Source organism: Corapipo altera, unplaced genomic scaffold (assembly GCF_003945725.1).
Source record: "Corapipo altera isolate COAL_440 unplaced genomic scaffold, ASM394572v1 0, whole genome shotgun sequence".
NCBI lineage: Eukaryota > Metazoa > Chordata > Aves > Passeriformes > Pipridae > Corapipo > Corapipo altera.
The window spans coordinates 81,662,131-81,675,702 of record NW_020884872.1 but is presented as its reverse complement, the minus strand read 5'-3'; the positions used below and the strand labels follow the sequence as shown (position 1 = coordinate 81,675,702).

General features: G+C 40.8%; 1 protein-coding gene across 10 annotated transcripts in view; it reads left to right on the top strand.

The window, feature by feature from the left end:
• FAT3 (FAT atypical cadherin 3) overlaps positions 1-13,572 on the top strand; it is a 403,423-nt gene that overhangs the window by 57,965 nt on the left and 331,886 nt on the right. For 2 of the 10 annotated variants that reach the window (XM_027651194.1, XM_027650686.1), the window contains exon 1: positions 10,494-10,879. The exons of 6 other annotated variants lie outside the window; for them this stretch is intronic. The gene's annotated coding sequence lies outside the window, so the exon portion shown is untranslated. Of the gene's footprint in view, positions 1-4,125; positions 4,201-10,493; positions 10,880-11,176; positions 11,313-13,572 lie in introns of those variants that run through there. 2 more of the 10 variants (XM_027650773.1, XM_027650867.1) reach the window with 2 other exon arrangements.

The following is a 13,572-nucleotide window of genomic DNA, read 5'->3' as shown; positions in this document are numbered from 1 at the left end:
GTTCTCTGTAACTCAGGTTAGGAAGTGAAATGCAGGTGCAAAAACAACAGCCTGGGGTAATATGTTGTAACAGGCAAAGTCTGAAGAATGATGCCATGTCTTTGTTTTTTTTGGGGGGAGGGGGTTGATTTCAGGGATATAACTTAGTGAAATCGTACAAAACAGGAGAGGAAAATATTTTTTCTGAGCTTTGTGGTTAGGGTTTTTTTTACTTATATTTCTTCAGGCTGAATTCAACATTGAAAATGAGATTTAATCACTGATCATATTGCTTAGTGATGCTCTGCAAAGGTTTATTGATTCAGCATTTCCCTTAGTCACGTGACTGAGAAGTAAAGAATGTGTGGTGGGGCTAAGAATGACTCGAAGTATTAAAGAAATAAATGATAATCCATTAAAATGCGTTGGTTGATGACACCAGATGATACACTTTTCATGTATACTGATCTAAAACTATAAGACAACCAATTTAGTATTTTTTTGGAGATAATACCTTTTAAGTGAATCTAAGAGGCTTTTTGGAGATCCTAAAGTTACCATATCTAGTTGTACGACAACTTTGTACTTTTGTAGCTCAGCAAAATCATAATTAAAGACTTCCATAATGTAGCGAGGTTTTTTTTTTCTTTATTCCTTGTATCTAGACCTTGTATAGTAGTGTAGGAGAATTTTGTGTCCTGAGCTTAGGGCATCCCTCCCAGATTTCCCTCATGCCCTGCATTCCCTGTCAATGACTGCTAGTGGGAAAAAGTTTGGAGGAAATGTCACTCTGCTTTTGAAATACTCTTTGATGTCTCAAAGTCATGATTGGAATTGTTTTCCTGGGTGACATGTTGAGAAATAATGCCTGTCTAAGAGTGGAGGAGCAAGGGAAGTCCAAAGCAACACAAAATACTCCAGTTGATAGGAATGTGGGAATTACATGCTTTTGTGTGTGCTGTTGAGGGAACAAGGAGCCTCTACATGCAAGGAAAACATGAGGAGGTGAAGACATGCACTGTATAGGGAGGCTGATTGACAGTCCAGCTGGTGTAGATCAGTAATTGGAAATTCATTGCCCATAAATTTTCTGGTTCTTATTGTGAGATATAGGAAGGAGAATATAGGAACTCTGAAGCAGCTAACTCTTTCAAGGCCATCTGAGATGATGTTCAGCTTTCAAAGTAGCAAGACTGAGTATTTCTCTTTAAAGCCTTCATTTTTTTGTTGGAGTGGGAAGAATTCTGGTGGAGGAAAATGCCACCACCATGTGCTCAAAGTCATAGAATTTAGGTGAACAGCCTTAAATATTTAATGTTTATTTTTTTTACAGTGCGGCTTCAGATTGCCTTGGAAAAATCATTTTTGTATTTGGTGGTGAACACATTTTTGCCTTTACAAAATGCATCTTGCACATGTTGTCTGCCAATTTCATGTCTGATTTACCTGATTTGTGTCTCCACATTGGTGGGCTTATTGTATGTTTGTCCATGTGCCAACAGACTCTGCAACTGTATTTTAAGAGGTCTGTTCGTGTCTAAATATTTATATTCTTTTCATGAGGCTGAGACTGATTGTATGTGCTAGCAACTTCGTCCCTGCACCCCCCTTCCTCCTGCAGACCAAGTGTGATTTTGGTACGTTTTCCTTCTCACTTGATTTCAGCACTCTGGTGGTTTCCACAATACAGTTTTGAGTGTATAATTGGTTTCTGGTGACCACATTTTTTCTCATTTCTTTTGGCCTCTGTTCTGTTACACACATATTTGTCTCTCCATTAATGTCAATGTGAATTACAGATGAGAAGCTAAGTGTGGATAAATTAGTAATTACACAAAACGGAAGGTGGCATTTAAGTTTCTGAATTATTTGTGTGGGCACAGGACAGCTAATGAATACCTTAGGATCTGAACAAACAAGCAGCGCCAGTGTTGTAGGGCTCTGCTGTTAACTCAGTTCACAGTGCGGTGGCTGGGGAAGGTGGGAGTATGTAGGTGGCAGTGCAACTCTGCTAGGTTTTAACACCCACTCTTCTGGCAGGTGCTGTGGGTTGATGGAAGTGCTGGTTGTGGTTTTGGAGCCAGAAATCATGCTTGCCTCTGAGAGAGCAGTTGTCTGTGTACAATAAATAGAAGACTGAATAGTCTGCATCGCAGTCCATAATGTACTGACACTTCTCTCAACCCTTAAAATGGTGTAAAACAGTCTAGAATGGTGTTTCTTGCTGTAAAAATACAGTTCTTGGATGAAAGTCTTCGTTGAAGATGGGCCGTGTTCTCTGCTTCGCTGCCTGTGGTAATATTTTATTCATTTATGTTAGGAGAAAACCTTTTGTCTTCAGCTGAACAACTTCTGCTTTGCTCGCGGTGCCCTGCAGAAACATTACAAGAGGTTTCCTTGAAGGGAAGCACTTAGCTATTTTCTAAGCTCACTTTCAAAGTACTTTGAATTAATTATAAATGAGTAAAGCAGTCTGGCTCTTGATTACACAATTGCCTATCCTGGATTCCCTGTAATGAAATGTAAGCTGGCCCAGTCATAGTAAAACAGGAGGTGCTTTCTCTCCTATCTTATGATCTGTGCTATTCTCAGATCTACTGTTCTGATTTCTTTTAGGCTGCAATTCTGCCAGCCTTCTATTTCCTCCCCTCTCTCCTTGCTACCCTGTTTTATTAAGCTTTTCTTTTGGCTGCACTTATGCTCGTATCCTGTTATAATTTCCACTGAAAGTAGTTAACATACATTGAATACAGTGCTTTTTTGCACTGAAATAACACAATGCATTTTATTTATTTAAAGGGTTCTAAGTGCCTCCAGTCTATGTGTTTGACAAACACATAAAAATACACAGAAGTCAAGCACTTAGCTGCCCTGAGAGGATGGGTTTCCCTCTGCCAGGAACATCCATAAACCCAATTACTTGTGTACCACATAGTTTAGTAACAATTAAACTGAAGTCTTTGCTTTCTGTATGGCGAACCCTGGCCTCTTGTCTCCATCGTTTGCCACAACTTGAACCTCACAGGATGTGATGTGTTTTATCCCATTACACTGTCTTCTTCTGCCCTTGTTTTTGTGTAGTGCTGGATATTATGGTCTGCAGTTCTTCTCACTTTTGTCACATTTTGACTAGGTTTACTGCCTTCATATGGGATGGGAGGTGGCTCAGTGCAAGTGACATCGATGTCCTTTGCTCTGACATTTTATTCTGTGCAAAATATTGGGAACAATGTTAAGGAACTATGAAGTGCGGGTTTGGACTGCAATAACAGTGTATAAGCTGAAGACCCCAGCCTGAGTTTTTCAGTAGAGATCATTGAGCTCTATCACACTTGGATCATGGCACACATGGTGGAGGTAGGGCTGCTCCTTGCTCTATCCATTGAGTCTGTCCTGTAATGGGTGTCCTACACCGCTCTTGACCTTTCCACTTGCTGAGGAAGGATGGGTTCAGAATGACTTAGGAAAACGGTAACCATCTTCCCCAAGATGCAAGAAGGGCAACATTAATTTATTCACCCCTGCTCCTCTCCCTTCCTCCTTTTATTGATTTAGGGAGTTGAAGACATGATAGGAAAATGAATGAAGCTATAAATTTTCATCTCTTCTTAATATATTAATAATATGGAAACTGTGGACAATGGATTCTTCTGAACTTTGTTTTATCATATTTGTTAGAGATAGTAAAGTAACAGAATGGAGGTCCTTCACATACCTTCCTTTGCAAACCTTCACATACCAACCTTGTTGGCTGTGTTGCCTTGAGAAATAGACTGTACCTGCCTTTGAGATTTGAACCCCTTGTTGATGAATGCTGTTTAGTCTCAGAATTACCAGAGAGCTCATACATATATATATATATATATGTATATATATATATATATATTACTGTGCCAGACTTGGAGTCATCTATTTTTTATTATTTTGCCCTTTTATTTGTATGTTCCTCTCTCCAACCAATCCACCAAGATTAGACCATCCAAGTTTCCTTTTTCTAACAAGGTGCTGCATTTTTTCATCTGCTCACTTCCAACTCCCTTTGCCAAACCCTCTAGCCGTGAAGCTGCTTTTGTGGAGCATCTCAATCTTCAGGACTCATTCCCACAGCAGGCACTTGGGCTTGATAAAGACATCAGCCCTGCGAGTTTTAACCTTCAACAACCATGGCAACCTGCCTTGCGTCCTTTGAAGAAGTAGTCCCGAGCACAAGTCACTTCAAAGGTAATAGATGTGAGCATCTGTGATGTGGCAGGACTTTTCATTTGAACTGTTATTAGCATGTGTTGGAGGTATATATTCAAGCAAAGAGACACTTTAGATATATTCCATGTTGTATGCCAATATGCTATAGAAAGGCCTGATGTATCAGTAATCAAAATTAGTGATGGAGAAATACCATCATATAATCTGGGTCTCTCTCTGTGAAATCACAGACCACTACATAGCAATTTACCTAGGTACTTGTAATGCTTTTATGCATACTTATTTTCCCTCCCTACTATCTGAGCCCATGTTCTTTCTTCTTCAGTAGACTTTTGCTTGTATGTTCTGACCAACACCACGGGCTCTTTTGGCTGTATTCTGATACAAGTCTCTCTCTGCCTTTGAGCCAACTCCATCCCTAAGCTGCCAAGCCAGAACAATGGGGGAAGGTTTCTTTGCTGTAGAGGAGGAACCAAAGCATGGTAACTCAGTCTACGCTGGGAGAAGTGATTGGAGGTGTTGTGTAGAAAAGCTGCTTGAGAAGAGTTGTCCTGTGTTCATGCTCAATGTGAGCAGGATCAGGGGTAGGGAATGAGACATACATCATGCAGCCCTAAACACGTGGTAGGCCATGTTGTGTCAAGCTGGCAGCAGCATCATCCCAGGCTGACTATGTACTCAACAGGGCCAGGCAGATGCCCTGGAAGCTGCACTGCACTACCTGCAGCTGCTTTGGAAACCACAACAAAGCACTTACATTTGAGTAGTATGAATTTCTTCCAACTTTTATTTAATTTTTATTTCAGTTCATTCTGGAAAGAGCTCCTTCCTCCCCAGTAAATTACAGATATTTCTAATGCTGCAGTCAGAAGCATGAGAAGTGTCCCATCTAGCTTTAACCAAGCTTGCCTGGGTGGTTGTGGCTGCCATGAAGCCATGGTAACAGATGCTTTATTGTGATATGGTCAGTGGTCAGTCTCCTGTATCCTGATTAGATTTATGTGTCCTGTGCTGATATTTGTAGCTTCACTGGTGTGAACACCAGTGCTGTTCAGTCTAGTTTAAAATTAGTTTAGGTTAGCTTATCTGTCCTCCAGTCAGCTTTTGGATATAGCATGCTGACCTTGCTAGTACAGAGCTAGATCTCTGGTGGGAATGGTAAGAAACACTTATTGCTTTCTAAATTTTTGTTATATTATGTTTTGTAGCACCTTTCTCAGGAGGGTCTGTTTTGCACCCACTGAATAAAGACTTAAAAATGTGAAAATCAGATCCAACAAGATTGTTTGGTCCTTTGAAATAAAGTGCCTTTAGAGTTTGTTGTCATCATGAGGACATAAAAGAGACTTTCCAAATCCCAGTTCACCAAAGCGTGGCTGCTTTGGCATAGAGTACAGTGAGCCCCTCATGCTTAACTGGGGGGTATGGGCACCTTCTGAAGAGCTCAGGCATGGAAGGGGATGCAGTGAGTGCTGCAGCTCCGTTTCGGTTTTGCTGGACTTCCGTGATGGATACTGCTGGGGAGGTAATCACCCGGCCCCCCAGAATGGTGGCTGCACATTGCTGAAACCCCATTTTCAAATAGGAAATTGGCCTTTTATCTTTGGTACTTGCTACATAATGGTGCAGAGCAGGAGTCAGCTAAACCTCACCATTGGTTTACTGTTTGATTGTAAATCATAATTGGTTGACTAACCTTCTCTGATGTTAAGTGCCTTAAAAGGTTGTTTTTCCTTTATTTTAGTTTAGATTTAGTTTCTGGCTTTATGTGTTCTTTCTGTTTATTCTTCTAGTAAAATGTAATTAGAAATTAGAGAACAAAGTAAACCTCCAACCCTACTGATCTACATTAACATGAATCATCATCTCTTGAAAGTATGTGTAATCCAGAGCTCTGCAACTTGATATACATCCCCTTCATTTGGTAAATATTTAAAATATCTGCAGGCATTTTTTCACATTCTTGAGCAAAGACCACATTGCTGTGTGTTCACCCTTGTGTCTAAGTATTGATGTTTTGAAGCCAAAGTATATTTAGTTAAATGTCTTTTTCTTTTTTAATTTTTAGGGTTTATTGTACTGTATGAAAATGAATATAAAGAAAGAGAGGAAAACCTACCAATTTATTTGCCTTTTACTAATCAAAAAGAGTATATTAGAAAGAAAGTGTAAGCAACTTTAAATAGTGCCAAAGGCTGTAGTCTTTGAGAACAGTTGAATTGGGAGGTTTATATAATGAACAGAGCTGATGATGTCTGTAATAAAGTGGATCAGCTTTTACAAATTCTGTTCCACCATGTATCTTTACATAGCTAATCTCCCATGTTTGCAGTTTCAGTCATAGGTTCTTGGGGAGCACCCAGATAGATTATAATTCTCCAAAGTGTGTTGTAAATGCTGACACTTCCCAATAGTTTCTGAAGAAGAAAAGAAAAAATTTCATAGCTTTTCCACTGGGTCGTATGGTACTGCGCCATTAGCAATCATTAGTTCCTGTGCTCAAATAGTATATACTGGCTTCTTACTCCTTTGGTAGAAACTCTTTATCTCTGATACATCTTTCCAGCTTGGACTTCTGTTAGGTACTCCTTACAGCTTCCATAGAGTTGCCTTTGATGAGAATAAAGCAAATTCTGAGAACAGTGCTTCTTCCTATAAATTGTTTTGAGCTAAATATGTCCTGTTCTGTGGATTATGTTTTTGGAGTCATCAAGGCACCAACTCTGATTGTGGCAGAAATGGTGGGCCCATGTGTTGAGTGATGCTGATCTCCAAGGACCATTTCTGTCTGGTAGGGTGTGCAAAGGGCATCATGGGAGAGCAGGGTCTCCAGGCAGCACTGGTAGCTCACCAGGGCGTGTGTGCATGGGACACTCTTTGTAGGAGCCTCTTGCCCAGATCAGGGCAGCCGCACATCCCTCTTTCCCTGCCTCCAGCAACAGCAGGGCGTTGTTCTCTTGGCGGTTAAGGACTGGGACTTTCATGGTGGCATTCAAGATTTTCTGTTTTAAGTAGATATTAACCAATAATTTGGTCTGATACTGGCACACTTGCTTATTTTGAGAAATGTTTTCTGTCCCTTTTTCTTCACCGATCTGAGGTGTTCCTTCCATGGAATTCCCCAATGGCTTGAAATGTCCTACCAAACTGGGACTTTAATTCTAATTGTCGAATGATCTTCAAACTATTTTTTAGTAAAATTATGTAAATTTTTATTTGGAATAAAACTTGTTAGTGTATACACATGCAGATTTCTTAAGCAGCACAGATGATTTTTAAATACCATGAACAGTGCTTTGATTCATACTTAAGAGTAGACTAGGATGGTGCTGGAATTTTTTTAAGGAACAAAACTTGACTTTAAAAATATATCAAATTCAGTTGATCGTGTTTGAAACAGTCTTTGCAAGTAACGGACTTGAAAAGCCTGGAATCAGTTTCCTGCTATTCTCCAGCACTTCTTGCATCTCCTTGGGGAGGCAGTTTAGGCTTTCAGTGTTCAAATCATCATCTCCAAAATGGGGATAATAAAGACTTTCCTAGTGCCTAGGAGCGTTGAGATGACAGATCAACTGATGGATCATTTATGGATTCCAAGAGCATTTATGTTCCCCTCTGCAGCTGTAAACCTCAGCCTTTTCCAAAATGTAGCTATCCAGTGGGCCTCCATAGCCAGGATAGATTCAGTGGATTATGTTCTTATTATAGTGGTTTCCTATGTAAACAATTTGATTTCCAGGGCAAGTGGTGTATGTATGTTTTCATTCCCTCCGATGAGATCCATAACAGTTGCCAAGTGCTTTGATCCCCTTGCCAAGAGAAGAGTTCTGTACAAGGTTGGGGCCACTTTTGAGGACACTTTAGCCAACTAGCACTGCCCCCTAATTTAGAGTAGGAGACTGAAAAGCGAATGTAATTTTGCCAACTCTAGGCCATTAGGTTGGTATTATCAGCAATCTCTGCATCTCATTTCAAATCCAGTATGTTTGCCATGCTGTGGGCTGGATCAGTAACAACTGTGAAGCATGACAATCCACATAATCTTATGTGATTTCCAGTGAAGGTTTTTTAATTCTCCTCTCATTCAAATTGTCACCCAGCATTGCCTGCTTAGTGCCATGTTAATTGGGGTATTTCTTCCCTGACTCTTTTTGCATGAAAAAAACATGCCAGCTAGATGATATTTGTGAAGTCAATACATATAAAGTGCAGCATCTTCCTCATGAGTACAGGTGCAGGTACATGAACCTGGAATTACTATAGTTTAAGAAACATGACTTCATGTGCATAAGCAATATAGCTACACTCTTTTGAATCTTCCCATGTAAATAAACCTTTAGTTTGTGGGATCTGTTGGGGTAGTTGACCATTGCTTGGGTTTTCTGCATACCCCACGTTTTTCTAACTGTGAAGGATGTTACTGGGCTTCATACAGAATTTGTGACAGTGTGGTCACACACTGGATCTACTGCTTGTAGTCACTAACAGGAATTTGGCCTACTGCTGTTTTTTTTTCCCTCTGCCAGCTAGCGGGAGAATCCTAACCTTAACATTATTTATTTGGAGGCTTTTTGAGTTAATTAATTTAACTCTTCACTGCTTTTGGTCACACGGTTTTATGAGTATTTTTAATTGATCTTATTTGTATGTAAATGCAATCTAACATTAATTTAACCAGATGGATTCAAGTCAGTGGTCAACCCAGCTGTTCAGTCAAGGATATTACTCAGTGCTGTTTATTGGGTTTAATTGAAGATCATGGCCACCCCAGAAACAAAAAAGGGAAAGCAGCTACTGGTGGTGAAATCCTGTATTTGTAGGCAGTTTCAGTGATGGATATTATTAGCTTGGAATTGTACTGGCCACAGCAAATAAATAGGGCTTTCTTTTCTTTCCACTGACTTTTAGAAATACAAAGGGAAATGTGGAAAGGGAAAAGGGAGCTCATAACCTGAGAATTTCAGACCAGTTGAATTTAAGCAAACCACCCATTTATTCTTAGTTTAATGACTTGCAGGCAGACTCTATCAGTTGTGGACTGTATTGTATTAATTTGCAATGGCAAGAGTTAATGCTAGTAATTGCTTTTCCTCTATAGAGAGAGCCTGTAGTAGATTGTTTTTACATGGCAATCTGTGATTGATAGATCAGGGAAAACAGGACCAAAGAAGGTTACTGCCTCCCAACCACTTCCCCCTTCAAATTAAAATAATTTGCAATTTGTAGGATGCCTTGTAACACGTGCTTCAGGAATGAGGCAGTAAACACACTAGGCTGCATTCCCTTAAAGCAGTGAACCTCTTACTACCTTTCTTTCACCAAACCAAACAAGTTATGTTGTTGGGAGCCCATTGAAAACAAGTGTGCTGGCGAAACAACCCCCAGACCCCTTCAGCAAACTTCCTTTATGGTCAGGCAGTGGACTTGATGAAAGAGCCTGTTTGTGAACATTTGGATTCCTTCCATTGATTTGTAAATCCACTTTAATAAAGTACTGCCGAAGCTAGTGAAATGAGCAATCGAGGGCTTCCGTTAAGTTTCTAACAAATATCTGATGCAGCTTGTATCACTGGTACTGGCACATGCTTTTGAAATTGTTTTTTTCCTGCTGCGTTGGATCATTTCGAGATTGGGGGAGTAAGGGAAGTAGGGGGAAAAATGCAGTCTCCATCAGCCACACATTACATGGCTGCTTTATTTTTCAGTGCTGCTAAAACTCCTCTTATTTAATATCGATCATTCCAAGGAGCCAGCAAAGTATAGTGTTAATTGGGTCCACTGGAATTCCTGTCCCCTGGGAGAGAGAGCTTCCTAGGCAGGGAGGGCGGAGGGAAGGAGGGGAGGGAGGGAGGGAAGGAGAGAGGCAGGCAGGGAGGAGGGGACCCACTGTGTGCCGCATAAAATGTAAGTGCACTAGACATCAAGGCTTCTGCTTGCATCGCTGGGAAGCAGTCGCGGCGGTTCCCACCCACCCCCCCTTTCAAAAATTAGCCAACTCTTTTTTATTTTATTTTTTTTTTTTAAGTCTGGCAGTTCTTGAATTAACAGCTCCTTTCTTTTCTTTTTCCTTCCTCTTTCTTTTTTTTTTCCTCTTTGCGGACGTCTGGTTTTTTATTATTTGAATTGTTTTCCTCTCCTTTCTGCAAAGCTGCAAAAGCTCTGCTTTGAAAACTGCTGCCCCAGAGTGCAGTTGCTTAGCTGTCCTGTCAGCATTGTTCTAATGCTCATTCCATATGTATGTCACATAGGAGCAGTACCCTCCTCCTCTCCCTTCCCCCATCCATGCATTTGATTTTTTTTTCCCTAAAGATTGAAATTTTTTTCTTATTTTTCCCAAGGAGCTTGCAAACAGGGAAATTCAAACTGAATGCTTCTCTGTTGTGGTTACTTATACAGCCAAGACCACATTTCTCTTAGAAAAAGTGTTTGCTCTGTTCCTTCTTTTCTCCACTCCCTCTTTTTCTTCCCTATAAGCACAAAGGCTTTAAAAACTAAGATCTATAGTTCTTTTTGCTTTTTTTTGCGTTACCGTGACAGCATGTATCTCTGTTGCTGAAGAATGAAGCAGGCAGGCTGGAGGTTTTTTATGTTCAGTGCTTTTGGGACCACTAAAAAGAAGTCCGCAGAGAAATACGTACAGCAACTGTGCCGACTGAGTTTCTCATCACTGTTAACTGTCACTTATTCTGACTAAAAGGTAAGGGATTCTTTAATATTTTTTTAAAGTCTTTGTGCATTGTTTGTGCATTGTCATTTGACATGTGCAACTCACTGGCTCAGGAGGGAGGTGGGTTGTGAAGATTTTTGTGTTAAGGTAGTATAGGTCACCCAAGCAAAGCTCTTTGCATCCATAGGAGAAAAAAATCTTGTTTCTTGGAATTGTTTCCCTTTTCATCTCAAATGGTTCCCCCAGCTTAGCTCGCTATTGATTGAGACATAAAGCTGGGGCATTATCGCTGCTGCTTATCTTTTCTGGTCCTCTTTCTGTGCCTAGGAAGTACACGCACCCAGTTTGTGTGTGCGTGCGCATATGTGGGGCAGAGCATATCTCCTTTGCATAGGAAATACTTGGCAACATGCATGTTCTCCTCTTTTACTGTGACTAAATGTCTTCAAGCACTCTTCACAAGGTAAGAATGCCTTAGTTCAGCACACTGCAGCTTATGCCTGTTTAAAATTATTACTTGGATTACAGTGCATACTGTGGAAAGTTATTAGTTTCCACAGAGACCAATTTAATTGGGGGGTATGTGTGCAGCGGTTCTGTTTTGTGCTTTCCATACACTGCTTATGGGGGAGTATGAAATGTTATTTTCTTCTTAATTCTTGGGAAGGGTGAAGTTTACACTGTCTGTTAGGCAGAGCAAATGAAGTTATAGCTGAAATCGATTAAAGCTGTGGAGAAGCATAGCCTTACAAGGCTCTTCAACTTAGCCTGAGAGTCAGAAGATAGTTCATTAAAATATTTTTTGCGCTCCATTGTAATATGCAGAATTATAAGCAGAAAGGCATCTTCACCAAGCAGAAGTAGCAGCAAATGATGCCTGGACTGGATCATTATATTATTTATGTGTTAGAAACCTGTGTAATCCACAACCTTGGTGCGCTCTGCTTTTTTTTGTGCGTGTGCTGGATACATCTTGCAACAGCCTCTTAGTTCAAGAGGGCATTGTTTTATGAAATGTGTTAATGTGTTTCTGCTTTGCAGGCAGGAGAAGTGCTCTCTGTGACTGTCCTTTAGCTGTGACACAATCCGTTATTTGCTATTTTGGACAAAACTGTTTTTTAGGGCTTGCTTTGCTTTCTTTTGCAGGTATTTGTGTTCTTCTTAGCTGTTAGTTCTCTGCATAGAAAATGCATCTTAAGGGTGCTCATTTCTCATGCTTTGCAATGATCAGTAGCTGAGACAGTTCAGCAACCTCTTTTAATGGTATTGCTTTACCTGGAATGTTGCATTGCTTGTTTGAATAACCAGGAATACCACCAAATATGTAATTACTTTCAAAACAATCTAAAAATACAAAATGTGAAGAAAGAGAGAAGTCCTGTCTGCAGGCATTAATTTCTTTCTTTACTGTAGCTGTTTGTAATGTCATTTCAAAATCAGATATTTCCTAACTCATGTTCTGTAATTCTATTTTCCCATGATTGTTACTTTCTATTAGCACTGAGAAAACAGTCATTTAGATAACAGGTTTTCATTGACATCCTTTTTATATTATAGAAAGGAAGAAGCAGTAATAAGTTAAATTGGCATCTGCTAATTATGCTGAATACAGATTGTGAGCTCTTCAAGTCGTCCTTTGCCTTAATGCTGTTAGCATATTTTAGCACTGGCAACCAAAGGAAAGAAACTGGAATGTTCCTGCTTGGGTTTTTTTAGGGGGAAAAAAAAAAAAAAGAGAAAAGATTACTTGTGAAGAAATGTAAAGTTTTGGGGTTTTTTAATGTTTGTATGCTTGTTGTGAACAGAAGAGCATCACACACAGTTTCGTAGCACTTGGTAAAATTGAGATCCCTGAGAAACCAACCTGTCTGGTGATCACTAGAATTTATTTTGAGCCTTGGAGATAGAACTGTTATTGTCCAATATAAAAGTTTGGGCAGAAAAAAGTTTGAGTGTTTGTAGCCACAACTACCTGATTCTTTTGGATCTCTGAGAACTAACTAAAAATACAACTGTGTTCTGAACTTAGCTGTGGTTCTTCATACTGTATTGCGATTTTGCTCACCTCATCTGAAAACTAGGAGTCTTGGGCATCCAGGGAAGCAGAATAGCTGTGCTTCTACCCAGATGTGCTCAGTTCTGCGTTGTGCGTTTTCCCTGTGCAGCAGTATCCCTGCCTGGCCGTGGCACTGAGCCCGGTCTCGAAGAAAGAGCAGCTCAGGTTGGGATGGCTTTGCCAGGGGACACGCTCCATCCAGCCCTTGGCCGCTGGCAGCGGCAGTAGGACACGGGAGCGGCGGCCGTGGGTCAACCACTAGAGGGGAGGCGAGAGCTGCGTTTCCCAGTGTCTGACTACACGGAGGGGGTACCCAGTACGGGGTTGTCTACACATGGGCTTGCACTGAGCAGTGGATATAGCCGACCTAATCTAGATCCTCAGGATGCTGGGAACATCCAGTGGTGCTCGCATGCGGCATAGCGTGGGCTGATACAGGTGCTCTTCCCAAGGAACATCCAGCTTCTGGGGTGAATTGTGTCGTGAAACAAGTTTAGATGCAGCAGAAACGTGGTCCACGCTTTGTCTGTGCTGGGCAGTCTGTGGTTTTCTGCATGTGGATCTGCCCAAGCACCACTGTGCACAACCTTCCTCTCACCTGGCTTAAGCCTAGAGAAAAGAGACTGAGGGGAGACCCTGTAGAGTCTACTGCTTCCTCATGAGAGGA